Source organism: Aythya marila (genome assembly GCF_965140915.1).
Source record: "Aythya marila genome assembly, chromosome: 1".
Classification (NCBI taxonomy): Eukaryota; Metazoa; Chordata; class Aves; order Anseriformes; family Anatidae; genus Aythya; species Aythya marila.
Window position 1 is genome coordinate 134,407,012 of NC_139042.1, and position 25,695 is coordinate 134,432,706.

Consider the following 25,695-nt stretch of genomic DNA (forward strand, 5'->3'; position numbering starts at 1 on the left):
GAACCATCTGAAGGGACTGTGGGGTGGAAGTAGGACAGTCAGATGAATGGTAGGCTAGCATGAGTAGTGGATGTGAAAGGACACACTGAAAGTGACAGAGTTGAAATGAATCGAGGGCCTGTGACCAGACATGGCTGTTAGAAGTGAGATAAGGCAGTGCCGTTGTCTGCTATGTCCTGGTTGCGAATGGAAGAGCAGTAGACTTTGTGTGTGTGCTGTGGCTGCATCTGGCTCCCTGGGTTACGTAATAATTCAGAAGGCTCCCTGGACCTTTTGAAAGTTTGAGAGGGGAGGGAAAGAGCTAATTAGGAGATTGAAGGGACTGATTATGAGGAAATGCTTAGTGTGTGTAGATTTTCAAACTGATGACTGAGTTGAAGCAATGATAGCGACAATTTTAGGTGCATCTACTTGAGAGAGAAGCACTTAAGCTTTTGCAAGGGTGTGTAACTAGACTTGATGGGCTGCAGATGAAAATGGAACTTGAGCATCAGAAAAGCTTCTTGTTGGAATGATGCTAAATAATCTTCCATGGAAAATGCTGGTAGCTCTGTTGGTTGTGGTTTTATTTTTTTTTATTTTTTTTTTTTTTAACAGCTCCTGGAGAACCCTGGAATATGTCCTTCAGGGCTGGCAGCTCAGTATCACATCTGCCCTGGCTGAGCTGTTCCTGGGGATTGGGGTGGGGTCTTCAGAAACATTTCTTAGTTAACAGACTGGCTACACTGCTTGGAGTCAACTTCTGAACTCCCTGGAGTTGTCTACCAAAAGGGACAGGGTCACTCTCTGCGAGCTTGGGTTAGTGCCTGTAGGGAAAGAGATGGATTGGATGAATTAATAGATCTCATTCCATCTTTAGCTTATAGGAGCCTGTGGTCTAGGAAATACATGAACATGTGTCTTGTTGGCAGCTGAAATGCATGCCAGTATTATGTAAAACAAATGCTGTAACTTATGCTATGCCTTTTTGGTCACACAGCAAGGGAAGAGGGAAGTGATGGAAGACACTTTCCTGTGGTGAGCACAGCAGCTCAGACTAGAAATATTCCTTGGTTTACATTGACTCTGATATTTTGTGTTCTTGGATCCATGTTATATTACCTTGAGGAAAATCTGGAAAGTAAAATACTTCGGGCATTTTCCTGCTCTAAGTTCCAACCATTGACACAGCATTGAGCACTTGCCAAAATGTGCAAAGTAACTTCCAAGGAGTGTGCAGCTATTCTGAAGTCTTGGGCAGTGCACAAATGCAAGGGCTGAGAGCTGTGATCCGAAACACACTGCAGCCAGAGGAGGGATGGCTGCTTTGGGCAAATGCCAGGATTTTTTCAGTCCGAGATAGTACGCTTGATGGTTTGAATTTAATCAGTTTATTTGGGATTGAGGTATTATTTAGAACGTGGTTCCAAGAATATGAAGGGGTTGCGATTTTGAACATAAAGCTAATCAGTTTAGTGGCATTGCTGTATAGCAGTGGTTATTTTCCTGTTCCTCTCTTCAGATACAAGGTGGGTCTGTTCAAGAAAAGTCTAATTAAAGGGACAACTGAACGACCAGCTGGGACGATAATGTGCCTCTCTTGGGTGGTTTGATGTCTTATCATGTAATCTTTCCTCCTCTGAATTTCTTGTCATATCCTGGAATAGATCAGGGTTTATATAAATTAGATATGCTCTTACTGCAGAACAGGCAGAGTAATAAATGCTCCAAGATGGTGTGATGCTGCTAGATTGGAAGCAATATTTTTATTCTGATTCATAGTGGCCACTTTAATAATTGGTGATTGTTTGACTTTCTTTAGCATGAATGGTTAATTGGAGTGCCAGCAGGTAAAAAAAAATAGCAAACATTTACAACACTGGCTTACAGATGACCCTCCTTTAATTAAGTAAAACTTGAGCCCCAAAGTTTCCTCATCGAATGACTTGGAACCAGGGTTTTGCTTCCTGCATTGTCTGTTTGAAGTAGAAAGTAAGAAGAAACAAAACTATGAAATTTGTTGCCTTGGTTTCAAAGGAAATCAGGAGGCTTAGCAAAATTAAACCTTCTTCTAGAAAATGCATTAATCCAGCTTGAATGTGCTCATCCAACCTCCCATAAGCCAGTACTGCTGGTTGTTTTATTTACCACTGTATTCATATCCTTTTGAGGCTCTCTCCAGAAAGCATAGGAGGTGACTTCTCTTTATTTGATTAATTTGTACCCTGATCTCCTTGTACCCTGATCTAGAGAAATACCAGCATCTGGTTGAATGTGGCAGTTTCCATTGATTCCAATAAATAAATTAATATCAATTGGAAGAGGAACACCCACTGCCGTCTGCATTGCTTTATAGGTGCGCCTTGGTTTTATTTGCTCTTAAAGTACAGGCATTAATGGTTACATACAGAGAGTCTCAATTAGCTTTTGGCTGCTACCACTTGTTAGCACGGTTTTGTGGTTGTGCAGAAGTGGCAGCATTTTCAGAATTCAGCATTTGTCAAAGACCACTGTGACTTGTTTTTTAAGCTTCCTGTGGAGGACTCAGCAGAGGCCACTGGCAGTGGATTATCAGACTAAATGGATGACTAGGTTGGCTTGGTATAACTAAACCTGTACTCCTAAATAAAGCGTCATTCCCGGTATAAATCCTTTGCTGTGTCCTATCAGTGAGTCTTGAATCTGTCCTATGCAAAGTGCCAGGCAAAAGACATTCTTGTGGTAATTCTGGCATCCCTGAAGATAGGAAGTGTTGGAAACTTTGAGAGTAACTCTCTTCTCATAAAACGTCCAAGGCAGTTTTGTATAACTGAAATGTTTGGAAAGTTCAGATAAGAAGCCAGAGGTTGGCTCAAGTGTGTGAGATTTGCTTGTGTGGATCAAATATGGCATTACAGCATGCTTCTCAAATTAATTCTATAACGTGCAATTCCAGCATCAGTTTTTATTACTATTATTTTTTATTCTGTATGGCTTTTGTTTATTTGTCACTATTAAGCAATTTCCTGGGGACACTCAAGCTCAAGTGTGTGCTTGTATGACTACTGGAATTGTCTGCAGTTATACAGAGACCAGAAAGTATTAAAGGAAGTCAGAAGATATTTTTTCCCATCTACAGCACTGCATACACCTTGTTACAATCATCACAGATTTCTCAAAGTTTACCAGAAGATACAATTTGAAGACTGGCACCAGCCAAGAAGAAGATGCAAGGTTTATGCTAGTGTAATCATATGTAGAAAATACCTTTCTTTTGCTCTTTTTAGGGTCAAGTTTTTAACATTGGCTACTGGCATTGTTCCTTTTTACTCTTTTTGCTGGGAGAATAGTATTCAAAAGAATATCTATTATCTGATTTAAATGCAGTTAACTTCATTTCCCTCTCATGGAGTTTCTAAGAATGTTTAATGAGAGATGCAACTGAATTGCAGAGCTGATATCTCCCCCAGAATACACTGGGGTCCTTCTTGAATTCCTGTGCAGGTTTCTTGATCATTCACATTTTAATCCTGTCCCTCATAATTATTTTGTAGCATACAGGGAGTCCTGTAGGTGCTACTTCTGAAAGTCTTAGTCATTTTTATTTAACAAATAGTTCCAGACCCCTGTTTATCTGCTTTTGTAGCTACTGTTTATTCCTTTTTATTATTATTATTGTTGTTGTGCCTTAAACCCTTGGGTTCAGTAGCTAGGACCACCCTGTATTAGGCAGGATACAAACACAAAACCAATTCTCAGCTGAAACTTTAGCAGTATTTAGATATCCTAGAGAGTAAATATCCAGCTTTGGGGGAACAATTTAAAACTGAGCACCACTGTTGCAAGAACAAGCCTTGTGCCCTATGGATGTTGAATGCTGCAGGGAATTAGGGTTTATGAAGTCTATGTTTCATCAGTGTGCTTAGGCAGAAATGCAGTGCTTTTCCCCACATTCTCTCTTTGCCTTGCTTTTCTGCTCATTCAAGCAAAAGGGATGATGAATGCTTAGGCAAAGTGTGTCCCTCCTGTTGTCCTTCTTGTTTGCTTGCTTGTTGCAACAGTTTCTCTGTTCGGTGTTAAACAACAGGAGAAGAAAATCACTGCTAAAAATAAGGATATTCTATTACCACGTAGTCCTGTGAAAAAGGATGTTCTGTTTCCCGCACAAATGTTCAAACTAGGGATGTTTCTTGTTGGCCCTAACATCTGTAATGGCAAGAATAATAAAAGCCTATTGAAATTAGAAATCATGGCTTTGCAGAATGGAGCACTGTGTACCCTTTGAAGACGTGAATCGGGGGGCGTGATTTTCTAGGCATTTGAGTTTGAGGCAGAGCTTAGGGGTGTCAGAGAGCAGCTAGCTGAACCCAGGTTCTTTTCTAAAGATTGTTTGTTTTTCCTTTGGTTTTCAGTATGGACTGTCCTGTACGCATACATGTGTACACGTACACACAGATGTGTGGCCTGTAACAGGCTAAGCATGAAGGTTGACACGCTGCTCTTAAAGCAGAGGCCACCACGGCTCTGCACGTTTTGTAGTGTGGCCTCTCTAGGGCCCCACGCAGCCATGGGCATGGAATGTAAATCCACAAAGATAAGCCTGATATCTAGATGATGCCTTTGCTGTATTGGTGCAGTTGATGGAAAAAATATATGGGCTTGCAATTCTTCATAGAGGCGTTTCCAGCCAAACCATGGACATCTTCTTTTCTGGCAATCTCATCACCAGTAGGTGCTAGGACAGATGGATGTGCCTTGGATGTGGTGTACATAAAGGGATATACCCTTCAAGGCTTCTTGCTTTGTGCTCTTAGGGAAGGCGGGGAACAGTGCATTGTTGGGCAGAGCAATGAAACAGGTGACATGTTTATTGGGATTCTTACTCTTTCAACCTGAGCTTTCCAAAGAATGGTTAGTTACATCTGACAAAGCCCTGAAGAACTCAAAATGGCTTTTATCCAAGTCTGCTTCTAAGCAATATTTCCACAACCCAGGGCAGGATTACCTGTGGTTTGATCTTTGGATATGACCCAACTCTACTGCTGTATGATCCCGTGTAATGGTTATAGGTGTGTTGTGGTTTGGGATGACCACAGTGGTGAGAAAAGCTTCTGGAAGTATGGGAGGACCTTAGGCAACTATTGGTGCTCTTTTGGCTGGCTCTAACATCTCTGTGTACATGTTCAGAGATCCCAGATATAAGCAAATCGAAATAATTTTCTTAGGTTCCCCTCCTTCCCTCTTTTTTATTTTTGTTTGTAATAAAATCTCCTGCATCTGCTGTGCTGCACAGTATCCTGCCTGCCTCTGCAAATGAGGCAATAATGGAGCAGATTTATTAATCTGGTAGATTAAAGAACAGGAAATAACAGTTGATTTAGTGGAATTTGAAGACAGTTGTGACCTCTGAGGAATAGCGTGTAGTGTGCTAGAATAAAGGTCTGGATGGTGCCAGGGTGGCCAAAGTCACAGGGGACATTTAAAGTTATTTAAGGGAGAATCACTTTGCTTATGCTTTAAAAACACCTCATTGCTTTGCTGATTCTACAGCATAGACCCTATCTTCCTACCATGGAATCAAAGTAAATTACCTTAAGCATGCTGGCATTGCAGGCTCCTCTCTGACCAGCACTTGGTCTAGTCACTAACGGATGACTTTACTGCAGAAAAGGAATCCAAATGGATTGTGGTGCTTTGGGTGCTGGCAGGCAGTGTCTGTGAATGGTGGGTCCTGTGCTGCTGCAAGCAAGTCTCGGTGCTGGTGGCTTCCTCTGTAGCTACTGAGCAGGGTGTGATGAGCCAGGACTTGTGCTGTTGTTCTATGGGGGTGGATGAAGTCTGAAAGCACTCGAGTCAGAAACCTAAGTGGAGAATCTGTCTGAACAAGTGCTGAGGAGATGAGTAACGCCCATGTATTACAGTAGCTAAAAGTACTGATATATTTCACACTGCTTTTCAGGTATAAATAGTGTCCATAGGAAGCACTGTGTGCCTTTTTCTTGGGGGCATTTCCATGCAAACACCGTCTCATGCTGTAGCTCATACCTGCAGCACTGATAGTCGAGTACTATTGAAGTCAAATACTGTCCTATTTCCCATCCATTCTTCTCTACCCTCTCCAATAATTTTTCCATTTCTTCTATTTAAGAGCTGTAAATTACCACGGTAAACGTGTGAGTCTCAGGAGATATGTTTATCCGTGGCTGATTTTACTGAATGGAACTGTGCAACAGCATAAAAGATGAGACTTGGCACATTAGGATGCTGTGCCACGTAGGGGGCATTTTCTACTAAGTGGAAGAGCAAATGTGGCAAACTTGAAGAAATGTAAGAGAAATATTTCCTGCAGCCTTTGTGCATGGAATAGCTTTGGGGGAGGATAAAGATTCAGCAGCCCTGCTGCACCTCAGTGCCCTTTCTGGTGCCCAGGTGGAAGATGCTCGTTTGGCACAGCATTGCTCGATACAGCTGCAACCTTGTGCCTCCTCCCAGCAAGGCTTTGGTACGGGGGACAGTGGCAGGGACAGCACAGAAGGGAAATTAGCTCCCAGTTCTCCCTCCAGTGAGGCAGTGCCCTCTGCCATCACATTTGATTTTGTGTTTTCTGTGAACGTGAAGGTACCTGCGTTCATCTCACATTGTACCGGGCGATTCGGGGTTCTCCTCAAACCTCTGGCCTCCTCCTTTTTTAGGAGATCTTTTCCCAAGGTGAAAGTCAAATTTGGTAAAAAATGCAGAACAAATATGTATAAGCAATCCTGACCCAGATTTTCAAGACTTAGAAATTCCTGTGAAAGAAGAGTAAAAGGGCTTATGCCCTGCTTTCAGTGTTTCATTTTATTATTTTTTTTTGTAATAGAAAGTCAGATCCTGTCCAACCTGCAAATCTCTGTGACCACAGTAAATCAGGCAAGGCAAGAAGGACTTCTGAATTTCTTTCTTCAGCAAAACTTGCAGACATCTGGCCAAATCCCACTGCCTTATTTTAGGCAGCAGATCGTTTCATCTCTTAAAGCCCTGCCTGCAGATTGCTGCAGGCAGTCATTAAAAATTATGGATTTGGGGGGAGCTGTAGGGGGGAGCATTCCCTTGTCTTTAATTTTCTTTTTCACCTTAGAGGGCTATTTTTGCTTGTGCATTTCTTCACTTTCTTGAGCATCGTTATAGTGTCAACTCTAACATTTTAGAGAGAAGGTATTTTTTTCCCTTGCCCTTTAATTAAGTGATTAGAGCCATCAAACGTCATCCCAGGAATATTCCAGAAAAACTGGGACATTCTTGGGGGGTGTGTGTGTGTGCATATATATATATATATATATATAAAAACAGGATTTTATAGCAGCAATATAATAATAGTTGTAGACTTTCAACTTGCTGGGTTTCAGAGTTAATTTGCAGGCAGGGCAGTCATTTTTAAGTTGTCTTTAAATAGAGTGCTAAGGGGTGAATGTGCTGCATTTATTCCCCATGGGGAATGGAGCAGCGCCGACCTGGGCTGCCCTTCTTTATGGGGCTGCGCTGCCGTTGTCTTGGTGAGGTATTCAGCATACAGAGTGTGAGGCTGACTCAGTGTGAAACAAATGGGATACACTGGTCTTTTGTGGCATCTGGCAAAAGCCTTTCTTCTCCCTCATCATTTGAAAATGACGGGAAATAGGGAGGATTTTTCCTTTTTGCTTCTGAGTTGTCTGGCTTGCTGCTATGAGATTGTGTGGAAACTCTTTTTGCTGCTCTTTAGTTACCCATGAGTGGTTGTGCCTAGAATATATCCTGAGAGAACATATGCTTCTGGTTTCGCCTTTTTATGCTGCCTTTCCACAACACCCAACTCAGTGAGCTTTTGATTCATAACTGGGGCTCCACAATTTAAGAATAATGCAAAATAATGATGATTCAAAATTCTTAAATACAACTACTTTTAGACTGTTTTGTAGATGCTTAGGAGCCTGCTTGATAAAACTTGGAGGAAAAAATGCTTAACTAGTAGTTAATTTTTATTGAGATGCAATTGCCCTTGATGCTCAGAGGTTTTTGTTTTTGTTTTTGTTTTCCCCCGAACAAGGTCTGAAAAGGGACACTTAGGTTCGTACAGTCTCTTGAACAGCTTTCAGGTTTGGGGTTTACGTTCTTTGGAGTTTTTCCCCATCATTCTCGTTGCTCATTAACCCCTGGCAGCTTTCCAGCATTGTTCTCTGTGAAAAAGTAGAGCAGTGCTCTTGCTGCTAATTCAGCAGAGATTGAGCAATGGTGCTGGTAAAGGTTAGTGACTGCAGCTGAGGGGAGCTTCAGATCGCCGATCCTCCCTGGCAAACGTGCCTCTTCATTGCTTGGCGAAGGTAACTGCTGCCAACGCTGGCTGTCACTGTTCAGGAGCTCCCTTCTGATTCACATTTTTTTGGCTTTTTTCTCTTTGTTACACAGGTGGAATAACTGATGCTCCAGTGTAAATACTGTGACCCTAGCAAAAATCTCTCCCTTTGTGATAAACACTAGGCAGATGATTATATCTCCATAAAATGCAGAGCAGCGAGAAAAAAGACTGCTTAGATTCATCATTATAGCACTTACCCGCTAACATTGACCACCAACACAGTTTTTGACAAGCTCCAGTATGCCTGATATCCAGACTTACTTTTCTTTGGTTATCACCTAACTTCTGCTATAGTAATGCTGGGTTTTCATAAGATCTCTCAAAGTTTGGTTTCATGTGCTTTAAGATCTTATGGTTGGGTTGCGCTGTGGGACCTGAATCTGAATTGCATTGCTGTTCAACTGATTGTGATTCTGGGTCTCCAGCGTTTCCCTTATTTTTGTGGAATCTAGAGAATAACCAACTGACATGGGTGTCAAGCTGTGTCACCTTTTGCTGCAGAAGCATTTCTTCAGGATTAAGGGACTTCTGCTACTTACATGGGGTTGTTTCCTGCTTACGAAAGGGTTGTGGAAAGGTGTAAGCACTCAGCATCACTTTCAAGCGTGTAGGTTTTTGTCCTTGATGAAATTCTCAGCTGGTGCAAGGAGGCTTCTGCTGGATGACTCAAATTAGGCACAGTAGAGATGCTGCGCTGTCACCCATATTGCTGCCTACTGACACCAGTTACAATTTTGAGAGGCCCCCTTTTCTTCACCCATTTGATAGTGTCCGCTGCCAGGAGTTAGTCTCAGATGTATCTGTTCTGCCCAACAGACGATGTGGGCCTTCCCTAACCACCTCAGGCAAAATCAGAAGAACCAGGGAAGCTGCTGAAGTGAGGATGGCTGCCACAGTACTGGTGTGGGTGCTCTTCCCTCTGCCCTGGGCATGAGGATTGCTGCAGCTGGTGACTTCTTTGCCCTTCCACCTGCATCCGCCAGAGGTTATGCTTGCACAATGTGACGGTGTTGTAGCAGAAGCTTGGATGTTTTCCAGTAAATCCATTTCACACCGGCGCCGCAACTGTGTTTGGGCTGAACTGGAGTGTTGCTGTGAACCTGATAAATGTGTTGGCAAAATATTCATCTTTGAAATGCCTAAAGTTTGTTTTTCTAGCATCTCTTTTTCTCTCCTCTTGGTGAGAGGCTAATACTTGGAGGCTTCATTTAGTACAGGTTTTTTACCCCGTGTTTTGGTATGTGTTCCCAATGCTCACAGAGCTCTGTGCAGGTAGAAAGTACCTCTTTCTTTGGAAACAATCTCATCCATCCATTCATGTGTAAAAATCTCAACAGTCATGGAAATTATGGTAGGAATGCAACATGACAATCAAGGATCGAGTCTCTCAGGAACATGTGGAAAATTACAGATTTATTTAATTTAAAAATATGTATATAAATCTGGGTGAAGGTGTCTTTCTTGTTCCCCATTTTAAAGTTGTGAAAAGCTTTAGCCATTTTGGGAAACAGTTGGGTAGTTGGGATAGCTCATGGCTTTTATGGAGAGGAGAAGAATGTGGAAGAATTCTTATTTTATTCTATTTATTGGTGAATCAAGGTTCTTTTTTTCTTTTTTTTTTCTCTTCATGTTTTTATAATATGAATGTTTCGTTTCAGTCCAGTTGACACCAGTTCAGCACTCAAGACCATCTTGAGGCTGTTACATTCATTTGTTCACAACAGTGGCAGACAAGACAGTGCCGTGGTGGTTGACAAAGTGACATTGTAGTATCCTGGCTATGGGGTGACAGGAGGGAGAGTTAGTAATATGGCTGTTGTTGCAGTTACTTGGTGGTGATAGTGCCTAAGCAATTTATGAGCAGGACTACATTGTATTAGGCTTTATGTAAGTATATGAAAATAGGCAGTTCAAAAGTATGTATAAACTATGCATTTATCTGTACATACACTCGAAGTTAATAGAAAATAAGAGGTCTGGTGAGAACTCCTTAGAGAGGAGATACCTCACAGGTAGTGCCAGCAAGAATGCTGCAGCCTCCCTTGGCCATCTGATGGCTGCCCAGTGTTGACTGCTATAGGCTAAGCCTTAATGAACAAGCATGCATTGAATTTGTCTTGATAAACCACCACCTGTTCTGTAGGAATGGCTTCCAGATTGTGCTTTCCTTAGCTGACAGGCTGGGTTTTCTTCCTGGATTTTTGTGGGGTTGGTGAGCCAAAAGAGCATCACACCTGCCTGCCACTCATCCACCAGCCTTACCCATGCCAGAGCAGCTGTGCAGCAGCAGTTACCATCTGTCTGGGTGAGGACAGATTGCTCGCACAGAGAATCAGGAAGTCGTTATAAGGCAAGTCTCATTTGCTCTTTGAGCGCGTTGAGATCCAGGCAGCTCTGCCTTCACCCCACTGAAAGGGGAAGAAAATTACAGGATGGAAAGCAGGAGGGGAAAGATTTGAGCTGCGCCCTCGCCATCTGTGTGCTTGAAGTTGCGCATCTGCTCTGCTGCTGACAGTTTGTGCTCTCCCCACCCAGTGGAGACAGACAAATGAGTTGTGTAGTAAACCCAAGGCTCTGAAGATTATTACTGATAAATAGCAGGGCCAGAATAAACTGTGTCTGGAGGAAGAGCCTCTAGCTGCTCTGAAACTTTCAATAACCTCTGCCTCCCTTCCATCTTTTCTCCTTTCACTGCATTCAGGATTTGCCCAGAATTTGGGAGCCAAAAATAATTCAGTACACATGCTTTTTCTTAATCAAGTCCTGTATTTCTGAGTACACCATGATCAATTTTGGGGCATCAAGGGGTTATCTAAAAGCACAGGGGAATAGCCAGTCGTACCCACAATGAGACAACTTCTGTCCCCAAAACTAGTTAAGCATGTGCTTAAATGCTTCATTAGCTCCAGGCCTCCATCTGCCGTGTGGGGCTGCACAGTTTTGGACAGTCCCAGCTCCTGGGCATGTAGAAGAAACCCTCCTTTTATTTGTGAAGAAGATGTATTTTGCATCTATTGCTGTGGAGACTGGGAAAACAAGCAGACATGGCCTTCAAGGTAGCAAACACTAGGAACTAAAAAAATACTTAAAAAAAAAAAAAAAAAAACTAACTAAATAATAATAATAATAAAAAAGAAACTAAAGAAATACTAAATAAAAAATAAAGCCCACCTCTCTTTTCTGGAGCCACAGACTCTTCAGGGGTCTCAAAATAACCTGGCTCCCAATCCAGTATCTGTTGACAGCAATAGGAATTTGTATTTTAAAAAAGAATAATAATCACAGCACAATTTTTGGTTTTCTTCTCGTGATGTTACTAATGATCATTGAGATTTTCCAGAAAATAGTCACTGGCAAGTGTCCCTTCCTGAGCCTGAGGGCCATTCAGGCAGTTGTTAATCCCCAAGAATAGCTCTGTTCTGTAGTCATCCCAAAATACAGAATATCTACAGGCTCTGTGCTCCTTTTCCTTAACTGTGCAGAGACTTGACGATGGGAGGACATTACAGCTCCTTAATGTTTGTGCTGTAAGGCTTTAAGTTATTGATGGCAGAAGCACAGAATTATATCTGAGTCGAATCCTTTTTCTTTTTTTTTTTTTTTTTTTGTGTGTGTGTGTGTGATAGTCCTGTAACTGCTGCTACTTGTATTTACCTCTTCTTTTTGAAGTCATTTCATTTCCTGCAGAAACCTTCCCTCCATTCTTCATCCATACCTAGCAGCATACCTATTGCTGCGCCATACCTAGCTTCTGGCTAGCTTCAGCGATGGAGGAAGGATAGAGCCATTAGAGATCCCGTTTGCCTTCTCCCAACACTATTTCATACTCTGCTATCTGGGCATATGGTCCTCACTAGAGATGAGTCAAAAACTTTTTATATCACTTTCTTCTTCTCAAAGGCTTTTCAGGGGTCCAGGTAGTACTGCGTGTTTTGGGAATGACAGTAGGTGCAGGCTGTGGAGCTGTATTCTCCTGTGACTGGATTTGCTGATGAAGCTTTTGACTAAGCAAAAAGTTAAACACTACTTCCTGTGCATAGTTAGGAGCCTATTCTGATTCTGTAGTAGAAACATCAGAGTAAATTTAAGAAGTCACTGCTTCCAGCTATTTGCTAACTATTTTCAAAATGCACGAGGCTGGTGGAGCAGAAAGCATCTCTGAATTACATCTGGCAGCTTCACCAAAACCTCACCTTCCTTGGCAGCAGACCTGAAACAGTGGGGTTTTGCACAGGAACAGATACAGTGCCACACATCCCTGCTGTCAGCTTTGCTTTGGTAGAGCAAGGGAAGGGACGGAAGTGCTGGTAGTGTTGTAATTTCTCTTTGTAGACTTGTAAAAGCTTTTTAATGAGTGTAGTATGAACTGCCTGTTTGTTGTTCTCTTGAAGGTTTGTTTTTCCTTTTCTCATGCATTATTAAATGTGAGTGGCAATAACTTCAGCTTTCAAGATACATGATTGTGGGGCACTATCCATGCAAGGATATGACTCTTTTTTTCCCTGTGGTCATGGTGAGCCTGGAAATGAATAACTTCAATGTTTCACATGCCTTTTGTCCAATCCAAAAAGGTGTTGAACCAGAAGCCTGGTGGTTTGAATGGGGGAGTTCATGTTAATGTTGGTTGTCATTAAAGCATGTTCAGTAGAGTATACAGATTTGTGAAAAGAGAGAAATAAAGTTGTCAGAGGTGGCTGCAGGACATGCTCTTGTCATTCTTTTTTCCATGCAGATTCAGTATTTGTGTTGCACTGGAAATCACTTTTGGCTCCATTCTGCTGTCAGATGCCTCCCTCTGCCTCTCCTTTTGCTTCTTCCAAGCCTTGGTTACTGCTGGCCATGCCAGGAGTGATGGGCTGGACATGAAGACAGTGATTTGTTTCTCTAATCTGGTCATGCGTGTCAGATGCCCAAGATCCATCAGTCTCTTAATCCCTCCATAGAGGGCTGCTGTTTTTCTTTATAGGGAACTGTTGTTCACTGCGGATGTTTCTTGCGTGTGCTTCAGAAGCAGCTGCGTTAAATGTGGGCTGGCACCTCTGCAAAGGGAGGCTGAGCATGGGGCTTGCAGGGGTGCCAGGGCAAGGAGGGCTGTGGGCAGGAATGGCTTATAAATAGGAGGAGAAATGGAAATGTTCCCTTTTGTTTTTCCACCACAAACCAGTCTTTGGGAATGAGGATGGAGGTGAATGAGGAATGGTTTGCCATTTATTAAAAAAGAGAGATAGCTGAAGCGGAAAGCCTCATTTGTTGGAGAAATGTTGCAGGAGAGAGAAAGCCAAACTGCTGTGCAAAACCCTGTCTGAATTTGCTCAGTTTTCAATTACAAGAGTAAATCAGTTGACAATCCCTGTCAGTGAGATTGCTGTCTCAGTCACTTCAGGCAAAGGAGACCCAGCAGGTGCCCAAGTGAAATTCTTCCCAAGTGCCCTCTTGCTTACGCTCAGCTGCATCACTTTCCAGTAAAACCATTCAAATGCTGTGTCAAAAATTCATGAGTTTGAGTGCTTTAACAGAAGCAGAGGAGAGACCTTTCTGTATCGTCCTGGAACAGCTCATGGAAAACTCAAAGGGAGCTTGTAGTGTTCAGTTGGGCTCCACTCACCCACCTAAGAGCTCCTCTCCCAGGGCTACATAAGGCTTTAGTGTTTCATTGAAATCACAGTGGGACGTTGACTTCAATGGCAAATCGATAAATGGGCTGCTGGTATAAACCCAGTTACTGATGTATCAAACCTGAATATAGCTGAAATTATGCATATTATGGATAGGATTTTCCACTCTTTTCCTGCTGACATTTGTTGAATATTTTACTATAATTTTAATTAAAAGCAGAGCCAGAGCAGTGCAGAAAGATTTAAAAATCACAGTCTCCATACACATTTAAGAACTCAGGGAGCACTGCTGTTGGTTACTTTATTTATTTTGCCATGTGGCAGTCAGCCCTTGAAAAATCTTATACTGTTTTACTTCCACGATGCAATTCTCAGCCTGCTCACAGTATGAAAACATTGGCAGTGTTGAAGCTGAATTTGCATCTTTGCTTGTGAAATGTTTTCCCTTAAGTGAATGCGAATGAAGCATTATTGAGTATCAAATCATAGGACTTGCTGCATAACTAATTTCCAGCAGAATCTGGTTCTTTTCCAGTTCCAGTAGTACCATTCATAACAGGCAGAGCCCTGTGAAAGCAGCAGTTTGGTCCATGTAATCAGCTAGTCTTTGTAATTAAGACTCTGTGTATGGAAAATAAAGGATGAGAGAGGTATAAATAGAAGCTTTGAGGATGGAGGAAGTCATAATCAAAGATAAGTGAGGAGATCTTTTGGTGCTTTTGGACTAAGCTGATCCTGTTAAAGTTTTGTTATTCTTGGCAGATTAAGTGTCACTACTGCAGCAGAAAAACTCAGAGGTATGTGGAATGTCAACAAATTGTCAGCAAAAAAATAACCTAGAAGAAGTCAGCATTAAGAACAATCATGTTATTTGTCTGAGGTACAGTGTTGCCCCAGGGAAAGGCAACAGGACTTTTCCGATTGATTTATGCAGCTAGGAATTCATGAGAATTCATCCTCCTATTATAATTTGAATTTATGGTTTGAGTTTCAATTAAAGTGACACTTTAAAAAAAACAACAACAAAAACAAAAAACAAAAACAAAAAAAAAAAAAACTAAGATCATTAAAGTGTAGCCCAGAGGAAATAGACATCTTTTATCTTTGGCAAAATTAAACACATGCATACATCATCTTATACCTTCAAATCTTCCGTAAGTCTCAAAAAAAATGAATGAATGAGGGCAACTGGGGAAGCCAGCTATAGCTTATTCTGAACCATGTGGTTTTGATTGCTGGGAACAGTTGTATGCTGGTTTGTTAAATGACCTAGGAGGGGAAGGCCATGAGCACAAAAAGCCACTCCCTTCATAGACTGAAATGAGGCTTAGTCACCAAGGAAAATCTACAGGTCTGTAATTCGGGGTGTAACACGGAGCATACAGATGGTGTTTTTAATATTGATGCATTGTTGATTCATTCTTCCATGTACTTCTTCACGTGCTTCTGGTTGATTTAGCTGAGCTTGCAAAGCCATGAAACCCAGCCTTCACAATTTCCAGCCACTGATGTTCCTATTGGTCATTTTGGCCTCAAATTAATGTGGTCTGGTAGAAGGTCTATAACATTGCTTCTGTGGGCTTTGACAAAGCAGACCTCGATCATGTCAGGCTGACTGTAGTTTAGTTACAATCACTGTTTCTGTCTAGCATTCTTGGCTCGCATCTTTGTTGACTGCAGTCACTGAAGATGGAGCTTATTTGCCGGGCACTCCAGGCTGACTGGAAAGACATGCACAGTAATAGCACAAATTAGCCTGTGTGACTGATTCTTCTGGCCACATCTGGCTAAGCAGTAGGTGTCAGTGGGCAACTGTGTTAGTTCAACTGACATACGGATTTACAGCAGCTCTGTTTTCAGTCCTGAGTAGGAGCTGACATTCCCAAGTTCCTGCTGTATGAAAACAGTGAGTTTCACCCACACTCACGAATAAGCTAGTCATTTAGAAAAGGAGGGTAGTTACATTAATACATTGCTTATACTGCACTTCTGAGCCATGATCCTGTGTTTTACAATACAATTTTGAATAGTGAGTATTTCGGCAACTACCCTCTCTGCCGGAAGAAGCATTTCGAACTCCACTAGCATGCATATGTTTTCCTCCTCTGCATCAGGTACAGAGCATACCTGGAAATTGGACTGCCCTCTTGCTCAGAGCAGGAGGGCTGCAGCTGGATTTGTGGGAGATTTGGGTTCCCAACACCTCTGGACTCGTGTTTTAATCAATGCTGGTCTGGAGGTCTTGGGCCCTAAAAATATTATAACATTGTGGCTGTGTCTGCCAAAGTATTTTGGGTTGGGATTTTTATTGCTGCTTTCTCTAGAGCAAGGTGGAGGGATCAGTAAGTAGTGCTGTGCCTGTGAAAACTGTAATAGTTCTAAAATACTGCTTCTGCTTTCAGTCATGTTCTCAACCCTTGCTAACAAAAAGCTTTTTGAATTCTTGATTGGCTCTACCTGCCAACATAACATACTGATTGCTCAGCTGGTGCAAAGAATACGCTTAATTAATTACAAGCTCCTACAACTTTTGTACAACCTCATATGTATTGCTTTTTTTAATGCATTCTCTCTTTGCCTTTCCCCTCAACCTATAAATAGTTTGAGATGTACAGGATATTAGATGAAAGCAAGATAAACATAATTCACAAGTTGTGTTTTTTTTTTTGTTTGTTTTTGTTTTTTTTTTTAATGTATGCTCCATACATTGAAGGAATAACTGAGCTTTAATCATCAAAGTTAGGTCAAATAAAATTTAAAAAAAGGCAATGGAATTTTGTTCTGATATAACACACATGTACCATCCCGAAAAAATAGCGTTATGATGTTGGTTTATTATCCCAGCTAATCAAGTTATCACAGGTTACCAGAAGGGAGAATATTTTTTATCTGCACGCACTAAAATGTCAAAGCAGAGTCTCCAGGCAAAACAGACCCATAAGCATCTAATCTTTTAAGAACCAAATAGCTGTTTTTGCACTTCCTGTCCAAACTCAGTGGGAATTCTCATATCCTTTAAATCTGAGAGAAGATGAAAAATCTTCTTTAATTTGTCTTTTAAGCAGGGATGAAAAAAAGACAAAATTCATGACAAAGCCTATTATTTTAGGTATGTGCTTTGATAGTATCCAATTCCAGCAGAGCTGAGTTGTTCATGGCTTTTGCAAGACCTCCATTGTCCTGACCACTCTAGCAGTTTTGGCAGATGCTCTTAATAAAAACAGCTGTGTCAAAAAAGCTCTGCCCTCATGCAGCTTGCTTTGCTTCCAGCAGTTTTTCATATATTAGGACACCTATGTGTATCCACAGGAGTTTTTGTTGATTTAGGTGTTCATATCCAGTGCACGTTGTTTCAGCATTTGCTATATGTGCCTCACTTGAAATATGTTCGTGTGTCTTCTTTCAGATGTGTGTGTGTGTAGCTGAGAAGGCTGGGTTCCTTACCTTGCCCCTAGGTATTCAAAATGTCGCTTTGTGTCTCTGTAGCCTACAAGCTGCAGATCATGTCTCCCATTCTGCACGCTGTCTACCAAGCTGCTGGTGTATGTGTGCTCCTTAATGTGTTGCAGTCAAAACTCACTGACTTCTCACAACACTGTTATTTAAACTAACACCTCTGCCTTTGACTAAAACAAGTAGTAAAAGAATGAAGTTCACACTCATAGAGCAGACAAAAGGCAGGAGTATAAGGTGATTATTTAGTGCTCTCAAATGCATGAAAGATTAATCTTAAAATACATTTTTTTAAACAGGTAAAGTTATTTAGATCCTTAGAAAGTGGCTATGAAATGCTACAAACCTAAAACAAGAGCATTTTGTATTCAGGTTAAACTAAGTCTTTTGGCTGTCTGTATATTACTCCTAGCTAGATTTAGTGGTGTGGTGGGGCTGGTACAAATGACTATGCAAAGTGCATGGCATTGAAGAGCCATAGTCAGAACATGTACACTGGTGTGTGTTGTGTGTCTGTGTATACATAGATTTTTATATATATATACTAAAACTGTGTGTGTATATATATATATACACTATATACTGAGCAGTGATTAAAAAAAAAAATAATACTGTGGAGATGCTTGTACTGGGGTTAGAAGTTGCATAAGAATAAATTCTGTGCTGCAGCAAGATACCCACTTTGGGTTGTTTATTGCATTAGCTGGCATCTCAGAGAGGCACTTCAAGACCATCTCAGCACACGAGATGATATTGCAACCATTATTTGAAGCCATAACAAAAGAATTTCTGCTATTTTTAAATGGTGCTTTTAAGATTTTTCTGGGTCTTATAGGACAGCTGCTCTCCAAAGGTGATCATTGCAAACCCTGAACTTACTTCAAAGTGTTTTTTCTGCCACCTGTTTAGTGTTGGGACACAGAAGTACTTGCAGACTTCATGCTAATGGAAACTCTTGTCCTCCTTAGTGATAAGCGCAGCTCTTAAGCACTGTTGTTGGTTCCCTCTTAAAGACGAAAAAGCAAGGAAGGGAAACATACAAGAAAAAAATGTTTAGTTGTATCAGTGATGGCATGTGGAACAGCACTGAGTATTGCAGCTGTTTCACTTGTGTGTGTATTGTTTATCAATTTACTTGGTACTAGCTTGGTACAACTTACTTGGTACTAGCACACTTGAAAATCCTCAAATGGCAATATATGCAATTCTACCTTTTGGTTCATCTTTTCTTGCAGAGCTGCCTTTTTTGCAAGGGGATGGTTTTTTTTAACCAAATTGTATCACCTGTCAAGAATTTTCATGTGATTCTTGGAAACCTGCTGCAGAGTCTTCACTATCTGCTATTCAGTCCTGTTTTCTTCTCTTTTCAGCAGGTAAGCAAATGTTTCTGCAGCACTATCTGCAATGGTAAAATGTTTCCAATTTCAGACACCTGGAGAGATGCTTTTGTTGGAGAGACTAGGGTCAGCATTTCTCTTCCAGTATTTCCAACAGATCCTATTGTATTTCCTGCCACAAAAAATATGTGATAACAATGCAATACTTAGTGATTTTTAACATCAGCACATGTTAGTCTATATCTCTCTAGCTTTAGTGCAGCTTAAAAAGTGAACTTTCAGAGTTGTGAATCTATTTAGAGCTGAATCAGATCTGTGAGCAAGCAATACTGAAAATAGTTTGAATTTCTTCTCTCCGATAGAAACCTCTAAATAAGTCCGTGTCCTTGGGGAAAAAAAGCCTTGAAGTAGAGAGCCACCATGGGTGCTGCTAAAGCTCTGGTGTTACCCACCACGGTGACCTCAAGCTTAATGAGATGTTTCAGATACTGTTCACCAAGATCATAGTCAGAAAACCACTGCAGAAGCAGATTAAGCTGCACTGGCAGACTGTGCACTGAAGCGTATGAAGGATTATCAAATTACCTATATTGAGGCGAGAAGCAGCACCAAACAGCTGAGTGGTAGTAGTATTTTAAACAGCTGCAGCTATTTCTGCAGAGGTGCTTGGGCACAACCATCTCAAGTTCATTACTATTCAGTGCTAGAATTGAGTTAGCATTTGAGATTCAAGGTTTTTTATGGACGAAGGGAGTCATTAATGGAGAGTGTGTATGGGGCTGTGTGTATGTGTGTTTATGTGATGGAAAAGTCGATGTCCTTAATCTGTCCTTGTTCTGTTTTTCTTTTGATATTATCATCACACATGGTAGCTCTTATTTTTTCAAAGTAATTTATACATTTTCTTAGAAAACAATTGCTAGTTTCTTCCTACAAAATAATTTTCTTTCTGAACATATGCAGATATTTATTTTCTCTATAAGAATTACTTTATCACTAAGCTGCGTGAGCTAAGCTCTGCTATGGCTTTAGTTTTTCTTCTGTGATATTTAAGTGAAGAGGCCTTTTCTAAAGGGTTCAGCCTTTAAAACCTTTGTTTTGATTTATTTGGTGATAATGCATGCTTTCGTCCAAATTTTTGTCAAGATGTAAATGATGGAAATACCTACTCCATGCTACCTCATTACAGTGATAGCTGGATTTTGCCACAGTGGTTATTTTGTCTCATCCCAGGCTGTGTGGGTAGGTAGGCATGATACATCCTGAAGCTCTACTAGGGCCTTGCACCATATGCAGTGCGACCCACAGCAGTATGTGGCTTCATCTTTGAACTGCATGCAATTGTTTAAAAGTGAGAGAAATAATTTTCCATTCTGCTGCACCTTTTGGCAAGGATTTCTAGGGTGTTTTTACCTATTCCCTGAGGAGTGAGCTAGTGGCACGAGTAGCAGAGATGGTACTTGACAGCTGTGTGTACCATCATGGGTCTCAGATGATGAAAAATACGGGTGTGGGTATTGCTCTCAACTCCTGTGGAAAAGCTGAGGTAAGAATCTGGGTATAACTTGGTCAGGAAATTCCTGATACCTGTGTCCACGTTATTTCAAGCATGACCAGAAAATTTCTGCTTCTGAACTTTGCAGCTTTCTCTAAAACAAATATCCATGTCTGGTGTTTGTTAAGTTAGTAATCTACCAACTAATTTGTTATTAATTATGAGTTCTGCTGGCAGCATCTCCAAATATTGCTGCTAGGAGGATTCAGCCATTGCAAGCAGAAGTAAACACCGATTTAATGCTTCAGGACATATTTTGAAAAGTTTGCTGCAAACACTCTGTTTTTGGTTTGTTCATTGGTGAACTTTTTCTTCTTGCTATTGTAAATGATTGCATCTTAGAATAAACAATTGGACATGCACATGCCTTCTGTTCCAAGCAGAGCATTTGCAAACTATTCCACTGTAAACTGTTTATGGAGTACTGTGTAATCTGTAACCTTACTGTGATGGACAGGCTGACTGGAATTCCCAACATGTGAGGCAGTAGTAGAAGTTAAGGCTTGAAAAACTCACCAGCATCTCAAAAGTGTTGGCTGACTAGAAATACCAATATCTCATGGAGAAACACTGCATACATGCTGCAAAGCTAACATTTTATAAATACTTATTTTTTTGCATTGCAAAAACCAAAACTTCTCACTTGCTGGCGATACAGTAGACTTTAAGTGATACTTGTGGCTTCAAGTGCAGCACTGTATTCAAATTTCATATTCCTACGGTGTGCATATTTTCACAGTTATATATTTTTTTTTTTCATTGTGCTGTGATATAATTTAAATGTCTTAGTCAAGATTGCAGTCCTGTGGTAATGGGGACCATAGAAAACACATGTTGAAAGTTTCAGGTAAGTTTCAAATTTCAGAGAAACTTTACAAGTTTCTTTGTAAGTGTTAGTGCATTCATTTAACTTTCTGGATGTGTAGGGTCCCATATGAGTCAGTGGAAATATCCCAGGCTTGGCATGACAGGGGCCTAATCAGAAACAGCAAACTGATGTGGTTGCTGTACTCACAAGGAGAAAGAAGCTGGTGAAAATTTTGAAGGATGAAGGAGGTTAGCAATGCTTCCTATGTCACAGCTAATAAGCACGCAATCTTTTCATAATTAGTAGTACTATGAGAAGTTCCTAGCAAAACTGTATTTCTTTGTTTGATCCCTTTTTTCTCCTTCTCCTCCAATAAAAACAAGAGAACCCGGCAATTATCTTCATTCATTTTTTCAATTCTTGTCCACTGCTGGAGTGGGTGTTAGTCTCAGCTCAATTCTTCCTTAAAAATCTCAGCCAATTCCCTAGCCAGAAGATGCTCTTTACCAGTACATCCAGTTGTCCTTTCTGTTTGGGACGTCCCGTTGAAGGCTGTTACCTTGGCCCTTTTCTCTGAATCTTTTCTCTGAATCCTGTGATGCCTTTGGTCAGTCCAATGGCAGATTCTCCTAGAAATACTCCTAATTTAATATGTCCCTGTTTGAAATACCAGCTGAGACTGAAAACACAAGATAACTCCCAAAGGTCTCTTCATCTAGGGTCAGAGCATGCACTCAGGGAAGTGAAACATTCATTAGTAGGATGCCAAATTATTTATACTTGTTTCATTATCAGTGAGCGGTAAGAGACTGGGAATGAGATTAATCTCCTCTAGTTTGATAAATTTACGGCTGAGAATACTGTATCCGTAACTGAACTATTCACATTACATTCTCTTTGCAGTCAGTAGTAAGAAGAGACACTTCCAGAGCATGTCCTACCAAGGCAGCTTTAAATATCTTTACAGTATGTGTTGAAGTGTAGCATAGTTGTGCCTGTTTTTTCCCCAGCACTATAAAATGAGGTCTAAGTTTCCCTGTATGTCTTTGGTTGTCAGACACATGCATGTCTCAATCCCAATGTCCATTACTTCATTTCCTGGTAGTTGGTGTTGAATTAATTAAAAAAAAAAAAATGTGAAGACCAACCTGCAGTGACTGACTGACCTTTATCTCAACCTTAATTTCACTTTTCACTTCTGACCTCCAGGTTACTATGATGCTGTCACTGCAGTCATTAGTGTCCTATCTCTTTTCCTCAGCTCTTGTGAACAATTAAATCAAGAGGAAGGAATGATTTAAAATGGTATTCCCAGTTTTCTTCCTTTTCTTTATTTACCATCTCAGTAAAATTACAGACAGTAGAAAAGTAGATAAAAGCATAAATATTCTATTATCTGTTGATTTACCTAGCTTATTGTATCCGAAATAACAATATCACCTATGTAGCTGATTTAAGTAAAAGAATGAAAAAAGTATCTTTCATTTTTCATTTTTCCTCAGCTTCATGCTAATGAAACTCAACTTCCATAGGGCTAAGCAAAGGAAGACCTCATTGAGCCTCACTGAGGTTTGAATAATCTTCCAAAAGTTAAATAATGAGGATTACCAAAGTAAGGCCTTCAAATGTTATGAATCAGGTATAAATAATGATGTGAGCTTGAAAATTATTATTCTTGGGGATTTCTTTAGAATTTGCATTCTGGTTTTAAGATTAATTGTTTTCTTTTTTTCTAGCTTTTTCAACACTAGACTTTGACTAGATAGCATTTCTAGGTAAAATAATAATAAAAGTACACAGATAAATGCTAGTGGCTCCTGGGCATATTTTCATTAAACCTCTTAACTAGGACTTAATAAAGTAGCTGGTAATTTTGAATGCATTTCTTCATTGTTATGAAAGTTTAGGTCTTCTCACAGGGAAAAATAGTTATACAACATTATGGATTCGGCCTCTAAAAATTAAAGAGCTTAAACTTTTTTTTTTTTTTTAGAGATTGCTGAGCACCTACAGTAATGTTGGAAAGCATTTTGCCTTTCCAAATATTCTTTAAAATGCTTGAACCCAGAAGATTTTTATTTGAAAGCATAGGTAGGTAGCAATGCACTCAGAAAATTTCTCTATTATTACAGCAAAATAAGTTTAGACACATTTACATTTCAAACAACACACTAAATTCTTGAACTAACAAACCAAGGGAACTAAAATGGAGTCAATGAACCAAAAACCTGGATTTGAAACACTATTTATCTTTATGCCAGTCTGAATCAAAAGTTCAGTTGTGGATGCTCTCATCCCTCTGAGTTTTCAAATCTGGATCCAAAAATTTGTTGGAGCCAATCTCTAAAGCAGATCATTAATAAAGCTAACATCATACGTGTGTGTGTGAGTGTATATATATACATATATGTATATATAATATACATATTATTATGTATATGTATATGTATTATATATACATATATGTATATATATACACTCACACACACGTATGTCCTTCACACACAGAGTATTAGCTGAGAGATAATACAGATTGGCATATATTTATTTTATGTATAAAGTGATGCAACTCTCCCTTTCCTGTCCTCCCTTCTCCCAGTCTCCAAATCTTTGTGCTGGCACCTAGTGCTGTATAGACAAATATTGCAGAAAGGAAAACAGCAATTATTTTATATTTTTTTGAAAAAAAAAAAAAAAAGTTCTGGTTCATTTTTTTCCCTGTGATCATCAATCAAATTAAACTGATTGCTTAAAAATTGGTGCAAGGAAGCAGTATCCAAACTGCATCCTTACACGTTTTCTAATTACACTCAGCTCTGATTACAGTTCCACCTGCCCAGCAGCAACATAATATATTTTTACATTTTCTTTTCTTTCAGTACACTTCATTGGTAATTCACTTTCTCTAGAAAGGAGTGCCTCTTTTAGGAGAGACAGAATTCACTGGTTTCATGACATTTTGTTTCTGCAGAAGAAATGGGTGAACTCACTTGGAATAAATACAAAGCAAGACAAAACATTACACAGGACAAAATTAAATCCCAAACTGACCTTTTGCAGTCTCAGAGAAGAAGAAGAAGAAGGGGAAAAAAAAAAAAAAGTATGTGGGAAAGGCTGCTTCCCTTTATCTTCTTTCTGGTGGCCTGTAGTTGGCAAGTACCAAAGCACTGCAGTTGAGACTAAATCTTTATAGATGTGCGTTGTGGCAAAAAGCAGATGAAGGGCAAAAAGTGAAGACTTGCTGAAAGGGAGCCTGCTCCTGCAGCCCTTTTCCTGGAAGCTTTGGCAAAGGCAGTGGAGGAGCCTATGCAGTGTTGGGGCTGCCCTGGCGGGTTGAAGGCCATTGCCATGGTGGGGATCGGGGCCAGTGCCTCTCGCTGCAAACAGCAGGCCCCTAGCACGAGGAATAGGAAAAGCAGTGCTTGAAAGCATCATGCTGTTCTACCTCCAGGTTCAACTGTGGAGAACAGAGCAAAAGCAAAGTGTAGGGAAAGGTGAGTTTATTCACTGGCCAGGCACAAATGAAGGAGTGTCTGAGACAAAGAAGGGTCTGAGATTTCTTTGTCCACCAAAAGCTAGGGTGACCTGAGGGAGCAGTGAGCGCAGCCACCATCTCACCTCCCTTGTTTTTGCCCTGCTACCCCTTTCCAGGGGCACAGCAAAGCACAGGTTGCCTTAAGTCAACTATAAATGTTTGCAAGGGGTGATGCTGTTCCAGTAAGGAGGCCATGGGCCACCTCCCAGCAGGCTGCACCTCCAGCCTTGCCATGAGGGTCTCAGTGGCCAGGGCCCTGGCTGCCATTTCGTGGTGCTGTTTGCCCTGTGCAGGGTGACAGGCTGTAGGTGTGTACTTCTGTACCTGGGCCCACTGAGTTGGGGCACTCAGAGCAGGGAAGGGGTTAAAAAGAAAAAAAAAGAAAAAAAAGGCTAACATAAGTGTTTGTTGTTTTTTAAGAGTAAGAGTGGACCAAGGACCAAGGTTTCTTGGTGAGGCATAGTTCTGTCTATCCTCCTTCACTGTCCCCCTCAGCGACTGACATGCCTTGCCTTGGAAACACCAGCTTGGTGACATTTGGTGCCAGCTAGTTTCCAAAGACCAAAGTATCAAAAGGAACTGAGACACTGATTTGAACATGGAATTGACTACAGCCCCATTTGTTAGAGGTCTTCAGTTTATTCTTTTTTCCAGTTTCCCAAAATGAAGTATGTTTCAAAGAAAGAGATGCAAGGAAATGCTGGCTACAAGCCCAGGATGTGGGGCTTTTTGTACAAAGGAGCCATGCATCCTAGGAACCTGGCCCAGGGCTTTCTGTACCAGCATCCCAGCTGTCCAGGAAGGCATCTGTAAGCCATTCCTGAGATAAATCCTTCCAGCTTTCTGCTTAGGAGTGGAAAGCTCAGTATGTGTGGGCTTTCAAACTGCTGGTACTAGCAGCAAGTCTGAAAGACCTTGGATGGCTCACATGTCCCAGTGCCTTGAAGCTGAAAATCATTGTGGTTCCCAACAGTTTTCTGCAAAAAACAGGAATTTTAGTCTTTCATACATATATTTAGAGAACTTAAATTGCTCTGCTGTGAAAAAGTTTCTATAGTCTGAG

The 25,695-nt window shown here is 40.8% G+C and overlaps 1 protein-coding gene across 2 annotated transcripts in view; it reads left to right on the forward strand.

Moving 5' to 3' along the window:
- The window catches only part of PRR5 (proline rich 5), an 87,402-nt gene that overhangs the window by 3,731 nt on the left and 57,976 nt on the right, over positions 1-25,695 (forward strand). The window contains exon 1 of one of the 2 annotated variants that reach the window (XM_082763985.1): positions 18,633-18,770. The exons of the other annotated variant lie outside the window; for it this stretch is intronic. The gene's annotated coding sequence lies outside the window, so the exon portion shown is untranslated. Of the gene's footprint in view, positions 1-18,632; positions 18,771-25,695 lie in introns of those variants that run through there. 2 annotated transcript variants of the gene reach the window in all.